The 22,431-nt window shown below is 43.7% G+C and overlaps 1 protein-coding gene and 1 long non-coding RNA gene across 10 annotated transcripts in view; one reads left to right on the top strand and one right to left on the bottom strand.

Annotated features, from left to right (window-relative positions):
- The window catches only part of LOC135493600 (glycine receptor subunit alpha-2-like), a 387,954-nt gene that overhangs the window by 161,572 nt on the left and 203,951 nt on the right, over positions 1–22,431 (top strand). The window lies entirely within an intron of this gene.
- LOC135493802 (uncharacterized) lies at positions 17,072–19,341 on the bottom strand. The gene is made up of 3 exons (XR_010448295.1): positions 19,219–19,341; positions 18,749–18,788; positions 17,072–17,368 (listed from the first exon to the last, which is right to left on the bottom strand). It is a non-coding gene; the product is annotated as an uncharacterized LOC135493802 (long non-coding RNA).

Here is a 22,431-nt window from a genome sequence, read left to right as displayed (position 1 = left end):
GTGAACCTGATGCTGATAGGCTTTTTACAATATGTCTTTCACATAATCTCAAATCCCGAACTTTTTTCAATACAGTATGTTGAGATATCATCAACTTGAACAATGATGATCTTCCACAAAGAGTAATTTGATCCAGAAGTATTAAGGTAGCAGCAAGGGGTCGGCGTTCGTGGTTTCTGAGTGTGAGGGGGTATATTGGTGTATGTTGACTGCTTTAAGAGAGACTTGGCATAATGCCAGTCTCTCTTAAAGCACAGTCAACAGACATGTGGTTTCAGTATTAGGTCTTTCATTGATGTAAGCAATTTTGGTTAGGTCCGTAATAACATAGAGTGACTCAACCACTCTCCTGATTACAGCGCCCGCCTCAGCGCCATTACGCGGGGCCTGATCGTATTAGGCTAAGTAGCTTCGCGCGATATGCAACATTCTGGAAAAACTTAATGTGGAAGTATGCTCATTAGCATAATCTATTCTTAGCTCCAGCTCGAGGTAATCTTGCGCAGTGTTTCTTCGGCGCAGTTACATTGTGGTGAAAAAGGTCTAGTACAATGAACGCTTGGCTTGCGCCAGACTAATAAGTGAAGAACTTCTGGCTGCGCGAGACAACTGTGATAAAAATGACCATTGCAGAGACTCTGTGTCGTTGGCATATACTTTTTACACTTAAAAATGCTCTCAAAAGACGATAAGGAATGATTATTTAGTAACATTTCCTGAACTATATACCTTCTTCATATCACTTTACTGAAATAGGTTGGCGTAAGGTCGCGTGTTGTTCTTTCCTCAAAATAGTTAGAACCCCATAATCGCGCTATAAGTCCACAATGAGATCACGGTGACCCGTTATAAATGTTTCGCCAGCTTCGCAATTTTGCCGCTACGCGTGCAAAGAATAATGACTTTCTCTACACCCAAGGAGCACTGATCTGGAGTTGGAGCTCTTGGCTTTTCTTTCTTTATCATCTTGTCGTTAATAGCTTGCACTGCATCGATTTCATCGTCAACCGACCAGGCGTCCTCCTCTGTAAATAGCTCTATCATTGTTATCCCTAAGGACCAAACATCCGCTTCCAGGGTCGCCTTCGCACCCTCCAGAAGACATTCGGGGGCCATGTACGCAGGGGAACCAGCGCCAATACCCGTCATGGTTGTGGTTACTGCTGTTAGCGATTTCACTCGGCTATAAGCCTGAGATCGCATATCTTTGTCGTGATCAAGCATCCACTTCTTATCAATATATTTGCTGGCTTGATGTAATTGTGGATAACTGGCGGTACTAGATGATGCAGATATGCAAAACCTTGTGCTATCATTCGTCCGACGTCTAATTTATCGGCTTTCTTCAAGCCCATCCGCTGCTTCGTTGCATCGTCGAATATGATATCCTCCATTTTAACCCCGTCTTTATATTCGTTCACTAGATATACAGTACCTGGTTCTTTTCCCTCACCCAAAAACTGCACAACGTTAGGGTGCCTTATCTTAGCATTTATAGTTGCCTCGCTTTCTACCATTCGCAATACCTGTTTTGCTCGGTACACGTTTCCAAATGATCCACTTCTGAAGGGCCCTGACCTGTCAATATCCAAACCGTCCATCTTTATCTCCGGTATACATGTATCTCCTAAGGAATTGCACTGCCGCATTCCATTACAGGTTTCTTTGAGTTGGCTATGTTTTGCTTCGGGCTTCGTTGCCACGGACTTTCCCTATGCAGTAATACTTGCCTGGGTCCTTAACAAATATAATATTGCATGCTTGTCCGCTTTCAAATCGTTCCCCATCCTTGAACCACGTTAACGCCAAGTGGTCTGTTTCTATATGTTTGCTAACTATAACTTCAATCACTAACATGTCATTGGTATATCCCCAGATTTCAGTCGGCTGGAGCAGGATTAGTTCATCAATATGTTCATTGCTTTCTTTTGTATGGGCTGGGAAGCGGCATAGTTACTGAAATGGGGGTTCATCTGCGAAGACTACATCAAGAAACACAAGAAGCACATGGTCATGGCTTTTCTGCACTTGTCCCTGATACTGGAGCTCTTCTTGCGGGACTTCATCTCTCAGCTCTTATTCCTGATGCTGGAGCTCTTCTTGCGGGGCTTCATCTCTCGGCTCTTGTTCCTGATGCTGGATCTCTTCTTGCGGGGCTTCGTCTCTCGGCTCTTGTTCCTGATGCTGGAGCTCTTCTTGCGGGGCTTCGTCTCTCGGCTCCTGTTCCTGATGCTGGAGCTCTTCTTGCGGGGCTTCGTCTCTCAGCTCTTGTTCCTGATGCTTGAGCTCTTCTTGCGGGGCTTCATCTCTCAGCTCTAGGTCCTGATGCTGGAGCTCTTCTTGCGGGGCTTCGTCTCTCGGCCCTTTTTCCTGATGCTGGAGCTCTTCTAGCGGGGCTTCGTCTCTCGGCTCTTGTTCCTGATGCTGGAGCTCTTCTTGCGGGGCTTCGTCTCTCGGCTCTTTTTCCTGATGCTGGAGCTCTTCTTGCGGGGCTTCGTCTCTCGGCTCTTGTTCCTAATGCTTGAGCTCTTCTTGCGGGGCTTCATCTCTCAGCTCTAGGTCCTGATGCCGGAGCTCTTCTTGCGGGGCTTCATCTCTCAGCTCTAGGTCCTGATGCTTAAGCTCTTCTTGCGGGGCTTCGTCTCTTGGGTCTTGTTCCTGATGCTTGAGCTCTTCTTGCGGGGCTTCGTCTCTCGGTTCTTGTTCCTGATGCTGGAGCTCTTCTTGCGGGCTTCGTCTCTCGGCTCTTGTTCCTGATGCTTGAGCTCTTCTTGCGGGGCTTTATCTCTCAGCTCTAGGTCCTAATGCTGGAGCTCTTCTTGCGGGGCTTCGTCTCTTGGCTCTTGTTCCTGATGCTTGAGCTCTTCTTGCGGGGCTTTATCTCTCAGCTCTAGGTCCTAATGCTGGAGCTCTTCTTGCGGGGCTTCGTCTCTTGGCTCTTGTTCCTGATGCTTGAGCTCTTCTTGCGGGGCTTCATCTCTCAGCTCTAGGTCCTGATACTGGAGATCTTCTTGCAGGACTTCGTCTCTCGGCTCTTGTTCCTGATGCTGGAGCTCTTCTTGCAGGGCATCGGCTCTCGTCTCTTGTTCCTGATGCTTGAGCTCTTCTTGCGGGGCTTCATCTCTCAGCTCTAGGTCGTGATGCTGGAGCTCTTTATGCAGGGCATCGGCTCTCAGCTCCTGTTCCTGATGCTGGAGCTCTTCTTGCGGGGCATCGGCTCTCGGCTCTTGTTCCTGATGCTGGAACTCTTCTTGCGGGGCTTCGTCTCTTGGCTCTTGTTCCTGATGCTGGATCACTTCTTGCGAAGCTAAGTCTCTCGGTTCTTCTCCTGATGCTGGAGCTCTTCTTGCGGGGCATCGGCTCTCGGCTCTTCTTCCTGATGCTGGAGCTCTACTTGCGGTGTTTCGTCTCTCGGCTCTCGTTCCTGATGTTGAACTCTTCGTCATCAAATAAAGTGTGCTCTTTGATGAGTACAAACTAATTGCCCTAAGGTAGCTATCGAATAGACATGTATTTCCATTGGCAACGGTAGAATCCTTCATGCTCTTTCCAGAGAAATCTCCCAACTGCACCTCCATATCGGACAATTTTCCAAGGGATGAATTCCCTTCAAGGAAAAACTTGCTCTCTCCGATTTTTCTGACATCGTTCGACCAAAGTTTTAGAGATGGAATGTCAATTTTTCTGATCCCGCCACCATCTTTCTGGTAGATTTGCTTGTACGACTTTTTTGGCTGCGATAGTGCATCCATCCTATACGGAGCCTTGTTTGCTTGGTACGCGATCCTTTGGCATCCATCCGTTGTGCATTCGCATGTTCCTGGGGGGAAAATATGTGAATCAGTATTTTACGTCGTTTAAAGGGGGAGTCCTGCGAGAAAATCATTATATTCTGCAGACAGATGATATTAGATGGCTATCACAATTACCACCTACACATGAAGTGCATAATAATGCTTTTCTGAAGGCCATCTAAAGTGAAAGTACAATGAGAATTATCTTGCAGGATTCCCCATTGACAATGAGGATGGATGCATCGATTATAATTATCATCTAGAGAAGTTCAGCGGCTCCTAATCAAAAGACATTTCGTCAAATGCATTCATGACACTCAGACTGACACATCATTTCGTACAGTCCCTGCTTTTAGTACATGTTTTATTACGGCTTTAGAGCATTGCCTTGTTGCGTGTCACCACAGGAGTACGATCATATTTTTGGTACATGTTCTATACCCAGTTTACACTCTTACAATTGCCACTTGAATCATCACCTTGGGCCAAGTCATCGAAGTATTTATAAATGTCATGTTACTGATATGGACTGTACCTACCTCTGAATGAGGGCGTTTTCTTGATTTGGTTTTCTGTTCCTTTATGTTATTGATTAGCTCCTTGATTCTCCGTTCCTTTTTTGCTTGAGCGCTGTCTTCACTTCGAGCTGAAATGATAAACAGAACGGGGACATATTGAAACCAACGATTTAGGCATGTACCATATTAGAAATTAGTCTCATTAATATCCCACCTCAAAACATTGTATTTATTTTTTTTACCTCATTCAATAAATATCGGTATTATTTTCAGAACAAAACGTTTCCTGCTGAATGTGTCGACGTACTAAGTACCAAGCTGTTATTTAGAAAAGCAAAGCCCTCAGTACGCTAGGTGAAACCATTCCATGGTGTACACCGAAAGTTTACAACGGTCATTTCGGTTCGGAATGTCAAACGTAAGATCATATAGGCCTATCACGAAAGTTGTTTCAAATAAACTGGTGTACTTGAAAACGGTGTTCTTGGAGAAACAAATCTGAAGACTTTATGCACAACTTTATACCTTTAACAACAAAATATGGCCTCCCCTCCTTCATCCAGCAATCAAGTGGCATATCAAATCTCCCATCGATGATGGAGACATGATCTTCTCGGCATCCCCTTCGTCCACATAATTGAGGGCAAGGAAGGGTTGAGCTGGAATAAACATAACATTTCAAGTATTATCGTCAATGATAATAAATGAGTGCTGATATTGAAGTAATGTATTAATTGTCCCGCTGTCGATAACGTACGATGAAAATATGTCATGAAGTAAAAATGTATTTCCAAGCTCGGTTGAAATAATGACATTGGGTACCCGGCTAGCCGGTGAAATAGGATACGAGTTTCATTCACTGGGTAACCGACAGCTGGGTAAAGAGTCGCTCTCTTATGAAAAATTAGACGAATTCTTCCACAACACAGCCTGGCCCCAAAAACACACATAGGCTCTCTAGCACTTTTCGTCCTAAATCGTCCGAAATCTGCATGAAAAACACGTTTTTAGGTGAGGTGGATGGGGGCAGTAATCCACCCCTGCCCCCTCTGAATACAGCTCTAGAGGTCGTGGCTTTTGTTACTACTAGTATATAGGCCTACTCCACGGCAGACGCCAAGAGGAAGAAATCGGCTACAAATTATTAGCTATGAGGCCTGATGTGTTTCTATTGGCCCAGTGCACAGGGGATCCTATTACACATACACACGCTGGCGTTGTCCATGGACTGAACTGCATGATTTGGCTTATACTGTGGTATCGCAAATACATGTAGGAGCCTACTAGGGCTGAAAGGGTGGATGTCGTCCTGGGTGCCGACAAATGGTACCCAGGTTCGAGATCGACTGGATAATAAGCACCCTGGGTGCCATTACACTAGACAAACAGCACCCAGCCTCTTTTTGCCTGGCTTACGGATCTTAGGGACGAGGACGTTTCTTGCAATCTCGTTTTATCTCGCGCCGTTGTACATATCGACTGATTGTCAAGAAAAATACGCAGCAAATCCATTCATTTTGTCATCACACAATTTTTTCATTCTCTGAATTATATCCCTCCTACATACCTTTTCTGAATAAATCATCCGAAATGTGCTTTCAAAGACCTATAGGCCTAAACGCTTTTTTTCTGTTTATCTGTTCTTTTTATTTCGCGCACTGCTAATGCCGCAAGTACCACGGCGCGAGATAAAACGAGATTGCAAGAAACGTCCTCGTCCCTAAGATCCGTAAGCTAGGCAAAACGATGTCTAGTGTAATGGCACCCAGGGTGCTTATTGTCTAGTCGATCTCGAACCTGGGTACCATTTGTCGGCACCCAGGACGACATCCACCCTTTCAGCATCAGTACGGCCGTGAACGACCTACTTTAGCCAATGCCCAGGATACCGCATATGGCATACCGCATATAAGCATATCGGTCATTCTACTCCGCCAGTTCAAAATCAACTTTTTTTGCAATTTCAAAGGGCAAAATTAAATTTTAGTGCAAGTTTAACGAATCGGAACGTGACAGTGTGGTAATAAACTAACGAGGAGTAAGGATAGATACGGTATAGAGGGAAATTAACGAACTTTTGAAGTGACTAAAAACCTGTCGGACATTTGCCTGTGCTATGCACTGAGTGTACAGGTAATATACACACTCTGCACTGTAGGGTCCTTTACATTGACTATAGACACTTCATATTAGTATTGTGCGTCACACCTAGTGAATAGTATGAAGGTGTGTGCAGGATTACCGAATGGGCCTTGTCCTCACGAGGACGAGGACAAGGGGCCGATCGAATGGAGGTTGTGCGACCTATGGCTGTGTGCAAAGTGCAATAAGTCCCGCTTCCCTGAGCACGGAGGGTCAGTGACGGGGGGCAATAAGAAGAAGCCGCTAGATCTCTCGGGGCTGTTGAAGCTAAAGGACAGTGCTGACTTTGTTGATGTGTTCATTCAGTCTATCGAGACTACGTTTCAATATAACCAGAATTCCGTACGGGAGGCTTTGACTACACTAGAACTGAACACTCTGACGGAGATTCGGAAAGTGATGTGTAAGGCCTGTATTGGCCTTTTTCTGCAACTTAAGGGAAAACGGCTCATAAATAGGCAGGTGAAACATAAACTTGTTGAGGATATATTTCATCTGGGTTACAGCGTGGTGAACCAGATACCCTCTAAGGAACTTGATAAGATCTACAAAGGGGATACGGTCTGCGCTTCTGAGGAACAGCCCGTTATCCAACTTGCGGACTTGATATCGGAACTAACAGACTTAAAACAGAGAGTCGGTCAGCTGGAGGTTGAGGCCAGAAACTTGAGAGAAGACAATAGGCGTTTAGAGCAGGCACTCAGAGATAGCAACCTCAATCCTGCAGATGTGGACGAGGAGGTTACTGAAATTGTCTCTACTGTCCCTGGTCTACCAGTGGAGACTTGCGAAGATTCCTCTTCTACACCCAGGACTGTGATTACGACCGCGGAGACTGGTATACCCAGGTCGACAATCCGTGGAGAGAACGATAAGCATTCCGAAGAAGTTATTTGTGAAACTTTTAACTGTCACGGGTTTAAAGCTAGTGCACCCTATATAGCCGAGAGGCTTCAGAACTGCTCTGTCATGTGTTTGTGCGAAACGTGGCTAACGCCCAGTGAACTGTCTTCGATTCCGGATGCCCTTGCTACGGTGGACTCGCGCTTTGAGCCATCATCCTATGTGGTGTTTGCGAAATCAAGCATGACGGACGTGGTGCAGCATCACTCTGGCCGCCCATATGGTGGGGTAGCTGTGATATGCAAGAAACTCCCAGGTCTCTCCTGGCAAGATATTACTGTTGACAATGATAGAATTATCGCTGTGTCACTGAACAACCGAGCTGGTATACGGCAGACTATTGTGAACACCTATATACCCTATTTTGAGGGGCCCGGAGCAAGCCTAGCCCCCTTTATTGAGTGTCTAGACGGGCTGCAGTCGTGTCTGGATAAATATGGTCCTATTTCTCCTATTTGAATATGTGGTGACTTTAACGCCCAGTTGCCTCATGGTGAACCCTTTCGCGTCATTGGTACAGAACTAGAGGCTTCTCCAGGCAGTCAAAGCTACTGTATGACTTCATCACCTCGAATGACCTCACAGCAGCTGACATAGGAACGCCGCAGTCAGTAAAGTACACGTATTCTTGTATTAAACGTGGTGTATACACCTGGATTGATCATGTGTTGACGCCTAGATTGCGCGATCGTGCCGCTGGAAGATGGGAATGTGAGTGATCATCTCCCCTTGCAGTTTTCCTTTAACGTCCACGTTGATGATTCTGGAACGCCAGAACGCTGTAAGCATAGTGGCCAAACGGGCCGCTGTAACTGGAAAGTGCCGTCCAATAGTCTCAAATATCGATCGATTCTTGAGGACAAGCTAAAATTTGTTAATGTATGCGCTCCTAGTCATCCGGACAGAAAGTCGGCGCAACAGTACGTTGATAGCATGTTTGCTGTCCTCAACGATAGCATTCACACCGCAGCTCGAGAGTCAAAATGCTGTGCGACTAGCGCATTTCGTCCTAAGGCTCATTGGTCTGCAGACCTGAGCTATCTCCGCGATATCAAGTCATTCTGGTGGAGGCTGTGGGTGATCAACGATAGGCCTAGAGACGGTGCCGTGTTTGTTTGTTGGAAACATGCTTAGAAACAATTCCGCAAAGCGTCTAGAGTAGCCATCCAGAATGTGTGTAATAAGACCATTCGGACATTGAATGGGCTTTTCCGCTCCGGAGACAGTGGAAAGTGCAAACTTATGCTAAAAACTGCTCATCTACACTCACTGCCAATGAGTTTGGGTCTCATTACAGTGTTATAATGACTGACACTTTAGATCTGGATGAGGAACAAACTGAGATCAGTAACTATGTCAGAAATGAATTTCGTTCACACTGCAATAACTATTTTGAATGCGAAATATCTAAATTTCAAGTAGAAGCAGCTATTTTGTCTCTGAAAAAGGGTAAGGCAGCTGGTGTTGATTTAATCAGTTCAGAACATCTGCAGTACGGACTCTCACCAGTTCTCTGTAGCTTTCTTGGTCAAATTATTACTGTGATGCTTAGCTGGCATGTTGTAGGTGCTGACATGCTAACTGGATCTATTGTACCAGTGTTAAAGAAGCCTACTTTGGACCCTAATATACTGGATAATTACCGTCCAATGACTGTGAGCACTTGCTATTCTAAACTGCTGGAATGTCTCATCAAACCTGACTGTGATAATTGCTGTGAAACTCAGTTTGGGTTCAGGCCTGGCCTTGGCACTGATCAGGCATGTGCTTTCTTACATGATACTGTAGCTTATTTCAATTCCAATTCAAGTCCTGTTTATGCCTGTAGCTTGGATGCGGAAAAATGCTTTGACAGGATCTGGCATGATGGTCTCATGTTCAAGTTATTCCGCTCAATTACTGGCTAATTCTGTATGAAAGGTATTCCCGCCTGAGGGCGCTGGTTGTATGGAACGGTCAACACAATACTGTCACCTCTCCTTTTCATAATGTTCACTGATGATCTACTTAAGGAACTCTCCAACTCTGGCTTGGACTGCGGGTATCCCAGTATCTATTTAATAATTTTGCATATGCTGATGACGTTAATCTGATGGCCTTAAGTGCCCCAGGGTTACAGGGACTAATCGACATTTGTTCACGATACGCCAAAATGTGGCGGTTCGTCTTTGGTTTTAAGAAGACACGTTGTATAATATTTGGTAAAGAGATCTTATCCAAGACTCCAGTTTGGTACTTGGATGGCAATGTAATTTCTGTAGATGACGAGGTAGACATTCTCGGTGTTAAGTTCTGTACAAGCCTGTTATCATCATCTCATGTAGAGCAGAGGGTCTCTGCTGCTCAACGTAGAGCTTTCAGTCTGTTAAGTGCAGGTTTCAGTTATCCCGGCCTATGCTCAGCCGCAAAAGTGTATTTATGGAAAACCGCTATTCTACCTATTGCAATCTCTTGATGTTCTAGCGTGCATATGAACAAACACGAAATGTCTATTTTAAACAGTTTTCAGAGTAATAATTTTAAACGGGTGCTCGGCTTACCGAAGCGATCACACCATAGCAAGCTTCTTAAGGCCATTTCTGTTAATCCTGTCTCCACTGTGATCCTCAATAGTAAGCTTTTACTTTTTAACCGTATTTTTAAACGCCCGTCCCCGGCCAGTGCTCTTAATGCTGCTCTTTTGGCTGAATTTTTAGCTGGGCGGGGTTGTACTGTTGGCACACTGTTACACGATGTTTCTCAAAATGTGTCGCCTGTTATTCTTGCGTTGTCGGACCGGCCCCGCTCGCTCTGCCCCGTTGACGTGGCCTCTGTCGGCGAGGATGGCGTAGTTGACTCTCTTAGGTCTCTCCTCCTTGACGACAGATACTGCTCCCCGGGGTCGCGTGAGAGGGGGCTGGTCAAACTTTTGGTGCGAGCTTTTTAATGTGCTTTTATATATCTGTTTAACTGTATCAACTGTATTGTTCTCCTGTTTGGAGGTTTTAAATAAATAAATAAAAAGTAAAATAAGCACCCTGGGTGCCATTACACTAGACAAACAGCACCCAGCTTCTTTTTGCCTGGCTTACGGATCTTAGGGACGAGGACGTTTCTTGCAATCTCGTTTTATCTCGCGCCGTGGTACTTGTGGCGAAATAAAAAGAACAGATAAACAGAAAAAAACGCGTTTAGGCCTATAGGTTCTTTATCTCTCTCCCCTTAAAGACGAATACCCCGTTTGAATAAGATGGAATTGATGAAAGAAAGGTTTTTAGAGCGCGGTTGGAAACAGGGACGGTCGCTATCTTGCAAAATGATGGTTATCGTGACACGTGACCTCCGTGAGCGTGGGGCCAACTTCGGCTGTAGGTATAGGAAAAGTGTAGAAGAAGAAGCTGGGGGCTGTTTGTCTAGTGTAATGGCACCCAGGGTGCTTATTGTCCAGTCGATCTCGAACCTGGGTACCATTTGTCGGCACCCAGGACGACATCCACCCTTTCAGCGGTACTGATGCTAGATGCGAAGGCACATATATTAACAGATAGGCCCAATCTAGGCTATATCAGTATGGGCTACAAGCAAACATGCCTCAGTCTGGCAGCAGTACCACAACATCTAACCCCTTACCTAGATTTTCCACAGAAAAGATACCTTGTTGTATCGCAAAGGTGTAATTAACGCCTGCATCGTCCTCCGATATAGTTATTCGGGTCATTTTTTTGTAAGAAGCATTTTCATTGACTCTACCAAGTTTTGAATTTCACACCAAGTTTTGAATTTTGAATTTTGAATTTCGCATGAGCCTTCTGGGCTTTCGTACACAACAGAGTGTGCTAGGCCTGCCATTGCTGGTAATGATCCTCCACATAATGTATTACAAATATTGACCTGATAAGGCGAACATTCATCAGACCAAGGCTACAGTAGGTAGCCATTCTTATTTTTATTTCAACTTCGGTGCGGGATTTTTTTTCATTCATGGTAAACTTTCACAAACTAATTCCGTTCTCACCGATTGTTCTCTGTTGACATTTCAAATTCCATACATGCCGTGAAGCATAACACATCAATGTCCGAGATGCGTTATGATTTTGGCATTACTACATGTGGTATCATCAGAAAAAGTTGAACACATTGATTGACAAAACATTGGAGTGTGGATTTACAAACGGCTATCAGCCAATGTAGTGAAAGAAAAAAATAACCCACTGAGTCATACCCAACAAAGTATGTTATCAAATTCTTGAGAGGGAAAGAGGTGATCCTAAATGTGGCATCTTCTAAATGGCAACCTGCAGTCTCATGTGTTGCATGTAGCCTTTGTGTTGTCTTCGGCCCTACTGCCATTGAATGGAGCAGTTCACAGCAGCATCAGAAATGGCGATTGTCTTATAACGTCCCACGTACACAACCTTTAATTCAATAAAACCATAGATAGACTAAAAGCGCATATTACACAGCGTTATAGAATTCTGTGTATATCCCAAGTTGAACATTCATAAGACATTCGAAACTGATGAACCATGCCAGAACAAATTACTACGTACTAATAATGCCATTCATGTGGTTCACAATCTCTGATATCATTGATAAGTAAGCTGATATCGATCGGAATAACCCCCCCCCCCCCCATAGCTCGCCAATTAGCCACAATTAGCCGTTAACCTTGTGACCATTGATCATTTGGGTAATGAAGGTTGTTGGAACTCGATAGATTGGTGATTAGGCATCATGTCCAGGCTAATTGGGCAGTGATGGATTACACAAGGGGCGCGGCTGTAATGACATCATTAGAGCATGGGTAGGGGAACGGGATGCTATTAAAGTGACTGGATATTACGGTAGTTCGGGTGGTTGAAAACAGTGTATAAATGAAATAATGCGGTTATTCCATCTCATGCACTCTCCTCGATATCGACAGAATACCTCTCAATGATTTACCAATTAGTCTACATTGTATACCATGTGCAGTGTATGCATAAAAGTTATTGGCTAATGATCCTTGAGTTCTGCGCGCCAAGAGTCGATGGACGATGATTGCTGACAATCGATGAGAGAGCAATGTGGCTAATGCTCTTTCTATATGTAAGAAAAAATTACTAATGACGATCAAGATTGATTATGTACGGATTCACTAATTGGTGCCCTGTGAGGAGGTGGTGATCTTAATAGAACCAGGTTGTGCTAGTCTTACAAACAAAGAAATGCGAGATACCAAGGTGTGTCATAAAGTCCGGTGCAAATCAATTTAAACGCGACTCACGTTTATAATATATTAAGCCGTATTTAGTTGTACCAGAGTTTTTATTTAAGACTCTCTGGTTGAACAAGGAATTGGAGAATTCGTAAAAGAAAACAGTCGATATACAGTGGAATCTCCCTTAGCGGACACCTCTCTATTAAGGACAACCTCTCTATTAGGGACACTAGTTTTAGTCCCAAATTTGTTGTTTCCATTCAATTTGACCTTTCTTATCAGGACACCTCTCTATTATGGACGGCACTTGTCAGTCCCGAAGGTGTCCTCAATTGAGAGGTTCTACTGTACAATATACAATTACCTTCTTCGTCGTTCGTATAGACGAGAGCTCTTCGTAGTGAGGGCTGCTAAACCATCCTATTAGCCGATGGCCGAGGATCAAATCAACCTCGAGTCCCAGGGTCAATGCGCATCCGACAATTTACATAAATGTCGATGACGTAACTCGATTTATTGGCATTCGATGATAAACATGAAAACTAAGATTTTGCAACTGGTAGTCATATGAACATCAATCCAATCCAATCCTCTGTATTCTGGGGGTGACGCAGCATGTGACGTAGGGGCGTTACCAGGGGCTACGGTGCAGCCACAAGTTGTCCCCGGAAATAGAGGTTGGGATCAAATCCAAGTGACTGGGAAGTGGAACGAGATATCGCGAATGATTCCTCACCGGTTTCACTCACCAAATGGGCTATAGAATCAACCGAATAACAATCAGTACACAAAGTCTGACCAGCTTGTCCTGTGTGCCAGACACGATTATCGGAGTGGTGTGACTTCGTATGCCATGTTGCATGCCAGGGTTAAGAGTGGAGATAAGGAATAATTTATCCCAAGCACACAGTATGTGAAGGAGTTAATTCTATTGAGCGAGAGGGCGATACTCGCATTGCTACACGCGAGAAAATTACTGGGCAGAGGATGCCCCAAGCGGCATTCTGTCGTAAGCACCAAATTAATTAACATGCAACGCCTACTAGCCTAGCCAAATTAGTACGAGAAGTTTAGACGTTCAAATTGTCCATATGGCACCCACCTTGGGATAAATCTTGTTGTCCAGTGGTAGATTTCCAATCACTGCGTTGGGACGGTCACGGCCGAGTGTAAATATCTTGAATTTTGAGTAAGAAGAAAGTGTACCACGGAAAGCGACAACTGTACATATGATTTTTGAGGTCAAGTTTTTTGTATTGATGGATTCCAAACCAGGCGCCATCTTGGTTTTCAACAGAGCCCGGTATAGAGTGATAAAGGGAAATGTACCAATTAAAAAATACCACATAATATGTTCACCCAGAGTCAGTCATTCAAATAAAGATCACATAGAAATCAGTGAATTTCTAGCTAGCGTTTGCTTTAAGGTCGATCTGTATAGTCAAAGAGTTTCCCCCAAGGCAAGCACATTCCAAGCTATTCATTGAAGTTTAACATAATGAATCATAATTGTCTAGACTCTTCGCCGATTTGCGCATATTATTTCGAAACGCACTCTGGTGGGCACGTGTTAGTATTATACAAATCGACGTATGATAACGTTTCAAAATGTCAAGCAGTTTTTTTCCACTTTTATAAAACATTTTGAAAATTTCGTAAAATGGAAATATGCTGTTAACCTACTTAGAGCTTGTCTGTAGAACCGCGAATTTTGGGTTTTCGAGTAGATTTCCGCGAAATTTCCGAAATAGAGAAATTAATGTGGAGTAAAAGCTATTCTAATTTTGCCTATGATTAACAAAGAACTTTTTAAATAATCGTCGGTTGTACGGACATGCGCTAGGAATGGCTGCGTCCTTTCCAACAGAGTATGCTTCGATGCGACATGTTGACATAAAATTGACCAAGGTGATTGTTTGATCTTCCTAGAAAATACATTTTCCCGGGTAATTCAGAAATACGATTCACTTATTTAGGGGGAATTTTCACTTCGATGCTTCATGTCGTACCGTATCAATTTTTTAAAATCATTGTTATCAATGAATTATCACGAGTTGAAGTTGGGCTGTTTTGCGCCACGCATGGGTATATATCAACCTTTAAACGGAGCATTTGTAATGGCTATGTTCAGCTGATCGGAGAATTGTGCGGAATTGGCTTGGGTACCCCCGACCAGAGAGAGCTCCGTCCCAACGCTGAAACCATACGTTCGTAGTTGCCGGATTCTTGACACGAAATACGTTTCATTCAGTTACTGGCCTCGGTCATGTATTGCTAGGCTTTTATTTTAAAAATGTAATGAAAAGATAAATTTACCAAATTGACAAAACTATTTGCATATTTAAAACTAATCAACGCCAATACATCACCCCCATTTCCTCTGTTTATCATCAGGAAGGTCTCCAATTCTTAAATTCCTCAAAAATGCATAATTTGATATCTCGATTATGAGATTCCGTTACAGCATCAAAATTGACAAACCAAAAATGTTGGCCCATTCCAACTTGATGATAAACCGAAGAACTTAAACCTCTGTTTTGAGCGATATGTTGGGCGATATGTTGGCGCTGATTAAAGGTAATGAAAAGATACAGTAACTTTACATGAAAGCCGAACCGTATCAGTGCGGAGGTCTACGGTGGCTAGGAAAGGACATGGCGATTTTTTTACCAACTCAGGCGACCGACTTTCGATGGCATCCACCTTGAATTCACCAGCCTCGTTTTCGTTAGTCAGGCGCCAGAGATAAAAAATAAACGTTGTCATTGAAGAAAGAAAACATCACCATGCCCTTTCCCCAGCCAACGTAGAGGTCAGTGGTTGAATAGTGTATACACTTTCGTTCGAAGATTTTATGTACTACTGGACGCCCTCGCGCGATGTACACACTACGGCGTCTGTAGAAAATACCCCCAGTGCTCAAATCGAAAGCGAGGCAATGGGTATATTCAGTAGAAGATCCAAATGCACATCACGAACATTCTCGAGAGCTCTGCTTCGGTCTTACTCTGAATGTGTATTGGACCCGTCAGTTTTTAGGGGTCAACAATATATACTACTATCTTGGCTTGAACTTATAGCAATTAGAATTTTAAGAACCAAGAGAATGTCAATTTAAAGGCTGGGAGTCTGCTGGGAAACCATGCCTTGGCATTTCACTTCATTTTGAAGAAGTCATTCACTTTTGAAGAAGTCATGAAATGCTTTGATTTCAAGTTCCAGCCAAAAATGCCCACGGTCAACCCCATTAATAGAGTGTTCGATTTATAGCGCCGTGCCCGAGTAAGTATCGGATCTAGCGCCTTGAAGCGCATGCCCAAGCCAGAACGCTCTCGGGCCAACCCACTGAATTTAGTGTAAAATGACCAGACTCACGACCGGGTGTGCGTCTACAAAAACTACTCACTAACCTTACCATTTTTTCACATCAATTTCTTCCAACAGTTCTTCTAGGTTTGCCAAAGGACTATAGCCCGATGCTTTTGTGTATATCGCAAAGCCAGCATTTACAGGATGATCGTCTGCCATCTTTTTTTCAAAAGTCATGTGCGGCGGCCATTTTATGTCGAAGTAACCCACTCCAGAGGGTCGCCCACTACCAACTAGAACGTGCGCTAGTAATCGAACAGACAATCATGACAGTGGCCGATCCTGGTTCCTCGAGGTCATCCGGATATACTCCTAGTGACAGCTTGGTTTGTAAAATAGTTTACCGTCCCGGCTAATCAAACCTCCATATCGCCGTCTGCCGAGCATACCGTAGTCACTCTTTATATACACCCCCAAATTAGTTTTCTCCGAGGGCAAATAATTTCCAACTGCAAGCAACCATTTTTGTAAAAGTATGCTTGCATCGGGTTTGAGGGATTCACATTCACTCCGACTAGCTATTTGACAAGATTTGTTCAATTAGAGTTTGTCGATTCAACTGTGAACAAAGCAGTCTTTCTGGATCATTGAATGCGAGTGCGATTTTCGCCTTGTACTACTGAATGAAATACCTTTCATGATTAGACGATTCATAGACATTATCGGGTGCCGTATTGACAAATTTCCGATGGGGTGCATACAAAATATGGGACAGGTGTGCAAGGGATAGTAGTCCTTGGGCTGATAGTCCGTGTAACAATAGCCCGCAACAATAGCCCGCATTGCTAAATGTTTTGGTTAGGGTTAGCGGTATAATAGATCATGCTGCTTAATTGGTCAAATACAATGCTACCAGACCGACTCCAGGGGGACTATATCCGCCGAGACACCGGAATGGAAAATGCCAGTTTGGAGATCTGAATAGCTCGAGTATTTTCCCGAGATCGAGACTACAGAAGTGCATAAGCGAGACAAAACGATAGAGGGGCAACTTGGGGACGAGATTGATGGACATGTTCGATGGACTGAAGTACCACAGCTTGGGTTGGAGACCCGCCACCGAGACAGTTGGAATGGGTGGATGAAGAATTTAGTTGGGGCAACATCCGATCACATCCAACAAAAATCCAGAAATTACATTACAAAAAAGACAAATACGAAAAATGTATTCCTTAGATACTTTTATTGACTCATATACCAGGTCGCTTTAGCAACCACTTTAGCCGGTTCAGATAGTACTAACATTTCTTGTTGCAGTTGGTGTTATGAACATTACACGTTCCGATGCATTGACGCCTGAATAATTTTGGGTCAGCCGGGGGAGTTTTATACTGGCACTTGATGCAGTTTGCGTAGTCGTTGTCACATTTGATCGCGCAGCTGCTTTTCCCCCCGTCGCCAAAAATCCAAAGGGCATCCGTGCAGCCCATCACGACAACCAGAGCAATAAGTACACAGGCAGCCTGCAACACAAGCAATAAGAATTAGTATGCTAGTATGATCTATGATCGATAACTGACTTGACAGAGAACGAGTTTTGAACCTGGTTTATTAACAACACACAACCATGCAAGTCCCTACCTGCTCAGATTTCATTCACTTGGTGCAGAACCGCCCCCAGTGCAATATGTATTGAACAAGCCAAGGCCGCTTCTCGTACCGATTGGATCAAACCTGCCGGTCTTCAAATAGTAAGCCGATTGAGAAGTGGTTGAAATTAGGAGTGAACTTATCACCCGTGATCTTACCACTATACTTTATAATTCTATAAATTACGATAGGCAACGAATATTCATTAATGAAACAAATCTTATTGATACTAAAATGAAGTGCTGGCGGGCGCCTGTCATTCTGATCCCCTACTATGAAATCGACGGAAACACGAAGGAGCAGAATATGATGGCATAACCATTCGACAAATCCGTGATGCCCTCCGACCGTCTATCTCGATTGAACAATGTTCAATGGTATCAAACGGCAATGCGCATATCATCAGGGGGGGGGGGCTCGTCTTGCATTTTCAGAAACTTTTGACTAATCCACCTTGATTATAATCGTCCTACGTGTGTACCAAATGTAAGCCAGGGCAATTGTTACACTTCAGTAATCCAAACACAAGGGGTTAACCCGACAAAGGTCTGCGTCATTCTGGTATGGTCTAGTCAAATTTGTTAGGATTCTTAGCTCCTTAATTGTTGTGGCCTTGCATCACAGAACACAACCTGAAGCTTTCGTGTCAATTTCTGCCGCGATTTCTTCAAAAACTGCGCTTACCAGCCATTTTGACATCATTTAAAATCCAGTTTTTCGACAACACAGTCGAGAGGAACGATACCGAAATGTTTGTCGAATTAACCCCTTGCGTTTGGAATATTTGTGTGTGGCATAACCGGCAAAACAGCGATTCCCCGATTCCCCTAAAAAAGCGCGGCAATTGGAGAAAGAACTTTGAAAAACGTGGCATCCAGCAAGGCGACGCGAGAAACCTACAATCGTTACATAGGCCACATTCGAACGAAAGTCGGCCAGCGGCACAATGCACAGCGACATACAAAGCATACAATGGCTATTATCCACTGGCCGACTTTCAAATGTGGTCGTATTCGTACGACCTAGATGGAAGTTTTGTTATACCAAATATACGACATATGGCTCTACGTAGTTACAAGGAGAAGAAATAAAGTAAATGGGGGCATTTCCATACACGATAGTTCGAAGTTTCATTTCATATGTTCCACTGTGTTCTAAAAGTCGTAAAATGTAGGGACAATAAATAATTTCGACTTGCCCCCAATTACAAAAAAAGGCAAGTCACCCTAGGTTAGAAAAGGAAACTAACCTACCTTCATTTTCAGGGTTCAATTCTGCGACAGCCGAATGCAACTGAAAAGACGATAGAGATAATCTAGTTCATTACGAATGGCAATCGGACCCTAGAAAAGGGCGGGATTCAACAACTCCATCAAAATGTAAGCCGTACAATCAAAATGTAAGCCACTGCAAAAATATTTAGGCCCAGAAATTTCAAAACGGTCTATCGAACACTTCCCCCTTGCACAAGAACAGACGAGGACCATGGCACCGGTATGCAACAACGTGGCGAGGGTCAGTGATCAAACTGAAGTGCGACCGAGAAAGGCTTCGATGTATTGGAGTTAACCGCTTCCGCAAAGCCTAGAAAAAGACTAGGTCGCTCGGAAGGAAGCGGCGGGGACCCATAAATCGGAGCAAATTATCTGACCAATACGTGCAAGTCGTCGCAACAAAATTCGAACAGAAATTCTGTAAAATGAATATACGAGAGTAAACTTACCAGAAATACAAAGTCTTGTCGTTACGTCTTCTCCGAGGATGAGGCGAATGTGGTCTATAGTGAGGACTTGATCACCTTATATACCCACTGGTAGGGTCCAACTGGTAGTCAGATTGGGGGAGTACAACTCGTCCCCATTGCACCACCTCGATTATACCCATCTGTGTATGCCTGTATTTCTGCCGCGATTTACTGTACATCGAACCTAACCGACACATGTAGCTTGAACGAAACATTTGGGGGGAGATTGAGTGTCAGGCTATTGTTTGGCAGATGGTTGAATCCAAAACCCTTTCATAAGTTCATTACTCCGGTTTATTACACTCCGTTGACATCCGATACAAACGTGCAGTGATTATCCTTTACTCGTCACCATGTCAGTTTCTCATAGAAAGCATGCCGTGCTCATCCTGTTGGCCGGTATTAAATCCTCAATCCCTCCTTGTCTTTTTCCAGAACATGATAACGGTCGAGACTAGAGCCTTTGAATCAAAATTATTTATAATTTTAGAAATATATAATGAGCTTATTATCTTGCATTAATCTGTATCAGCAGGAAGCTCACATTCACCCCGTGGAATCAGCTGCACCCTCTCCGAGCATGTCCAACCTCTGCGAGTCAGGGCCAACCATCTCTCCGAAAAAATCCAGCCACCAACTGAAGACTACCTCTATAAACAAGGCCCTCGCAGCGAAATGAGAGCTTTCCCATTTTGACGAGGCTATGCCAGGACCACCAAGGAGTTAGGTTAAGGTTTTCAAACTGATGTTGCATTTCTGGTTCCGCCGTTTCAGCTGTTACAGTTGCGCGTGAGAGAGAAATCGAAGAATACTTTTGAACTATAACAGCTCAAACACTGAAGCAAGAGTTGCAACATCGGTTTGAAGGCCTCATCATGACTCCTTCGGTGTCCTGGCATAGCCTCGCCACAGTGAGGAAGCTGTAAGATGGATAAACGGTCCAAACGAGGACTTTGTTTACAGTCCGTGGCTGGATTTACTCGGCGAGGTGCTGGGCCAATTCTCGGAGTGGCGGGAGATGATCGGAGATGTTGCAACTGATTCCACAGGTTGACATTGGTTTTGAGAAACTTGAATTATTGTTGATCCACTCGAAGTGAGGTTTGTACGTACCCCTACATTCAGCATGTATACTTTCACACCCTACCCAGATACATTTTGTATAGCACTTATTCAAGGTTACATAACATGACAGGAACATTTAAAGTAATTTCCTAGTTATAAAAAGCTTGTGCCAGTGATATACTAAGCTATACTATTACGTCAAATGCACCTACCACTCGGGGGGGGGGGGGGGGGGTTTCTGAAAGAATCTCCCTTACAGGGACTGCTCTTTATGAGAGTAAACCATCATCCGAGTCCACATTTCCCTTAGGACTAAGTCGGTTGCAGCAATTGAACGATGATTGATTCTCGCCGTTACTGCCTGCCATGGTTTTCGCCGAAGGTATGTCCCTAATAGAACACTTTTCACAGGAATAAGCTTCTAAAACTTAGTTGCCTCAGGCATGACAGGAGATATTAGCAACGAGGGAATCGTTTCATAGATATTGGCCCCAGATATTTGTTAAAACGCGTACTAAACTTTTCTTTTGCACACGATAATGGAATTCAAAAATATGTTGCGTATGAGAGATTGCCAGGGAATCCTGACATGGGCAACAACATGTCAGTGGGATAGCTACATGTATATGTAGATTGTGTTATCAACCAGACCTTAAATTGCTTTAACCCTGTCAGATTTCAGATTGTTGTCGGGCATTTTTGTAAAATTAACTCAATTTTTCACAACCATGACAATGACCGAACGCTCACCACATACACGTCATGGTCAGTTGCTATGTTTTGTAGTAGAGAGTTTAAGATCTACAACTTGTAGCAAAACTTAAACGTATACTTATATACATCCGCTTCCGGCGGACTTGAGAAAACCCAAACTTATGTAATGAAATATTCGTACAATAATGTAACATGCATGCGGGTTCGATTCCACCAGTGCCTTGCAGCTCGCCTTACAATCGCGCGATATTTTGGCAAGCAATAACCCGAGAAATATGAATTATCATACAAATTGTCGTTCGATGCCATATAGCGAGCTTTCGCACCGCACGGTTAATCAAGCCGACTATATTTAGTTATGTGTATCTGTTACTGGTAAGACGGTTCGTTTTGACCCGTTTCGCAAATTAAGCCGGTGTGAAAGTAAAAAGTGTCCCCCTAGAAAAAGTGTCCGGGCCTATTGTATTCTGACAGATTATGGCATATGGTTCTGCAGAGGCAATGACCGTCAATAGCTCAGCGCATAATATAATCCTTTGTTCCCGGACATTTTATCCTAGGACATTTTAAACTTCTACACCGGTCAGGCCTAGCCGGATAGTACCATTGTTGACGACCATGCTTTTGTACCTACCAGGTCGATTAGTCTCTTAAGTTACGTCAATTTGATATACTGGCTTAATCAATTTCTTTCTTTTTTTGTTACGGATTTAATCTGCTCTGAAGAATGTGATCGAAAGGAACATGAATGAGACATGGGGTTGGTCATACCGGTGTAAAAAGAATGGACGTCCTAGGAATGCAGGACCCCATACAATAGCTGTGTATTGTCAACGAATGTGGTTAATGGTTTGGTTAGGTTTAGCCACATAATCTTCAACAAAGGAACTCGGCGACTCTATTCACTTTAACAAAAGGACCGGATTTAGATTCCGGGGTGAATTGCATTTCTTTTACACCGGTGGTTCATAGCACTCGTTACCCTCCTGTAATCGCGGATAACGAGAAGAGCGCAAGTTTTCGATTTCCTTCAGCCTGACGTGACAACTTGATTGGAAACGGCAAATACCAATAAGGCCATTTTGATAAGAGAAGAAGTCACATGTATCAACCTATTACGTCTACATCAACATAAGCAAAAACGGATTAGTTCAAACAAACCATTAACTCAAAATACCAGAAATACAGCCTTTCTTTCGGCAGCTGTAGATCAGGCACCAGTCTACCGATTCAGACGATTCTTGTACCAATGAGCTGCATTTCCTCTTTTCTACCCAATGGCATTATTTATTAGTCTTTCAATTAAACAATTCATCACCATGTTGCATTGTTTGTACAGCTGTTTTTACAACTTAGCCAAATTTTGAGGCAATGGTCCTGTTGTGTTCTTTTATCCCTCTATGTGCCGCTGGT

The sequence above is a fragment of the Lineus longissimus genome, chromosome 9 (genome assembly GCF_910592395.1).
Source record: "Lineus longissimus chromosome 9, tnLinLong1.2, whole genome shotgun sequence".
NCBI classification, from domain to species: domain Eukaryota; kingdom Metazoa; phylum Nemertea; class Pilidiophora; order Heteronemertea; family Lineidae; genus Lineus; species Lineus longissimus.
Note: the sequence above shows the minus strand (reverse complement) of the source record. Positions and strands in the feature narration are given on the sequence as shown.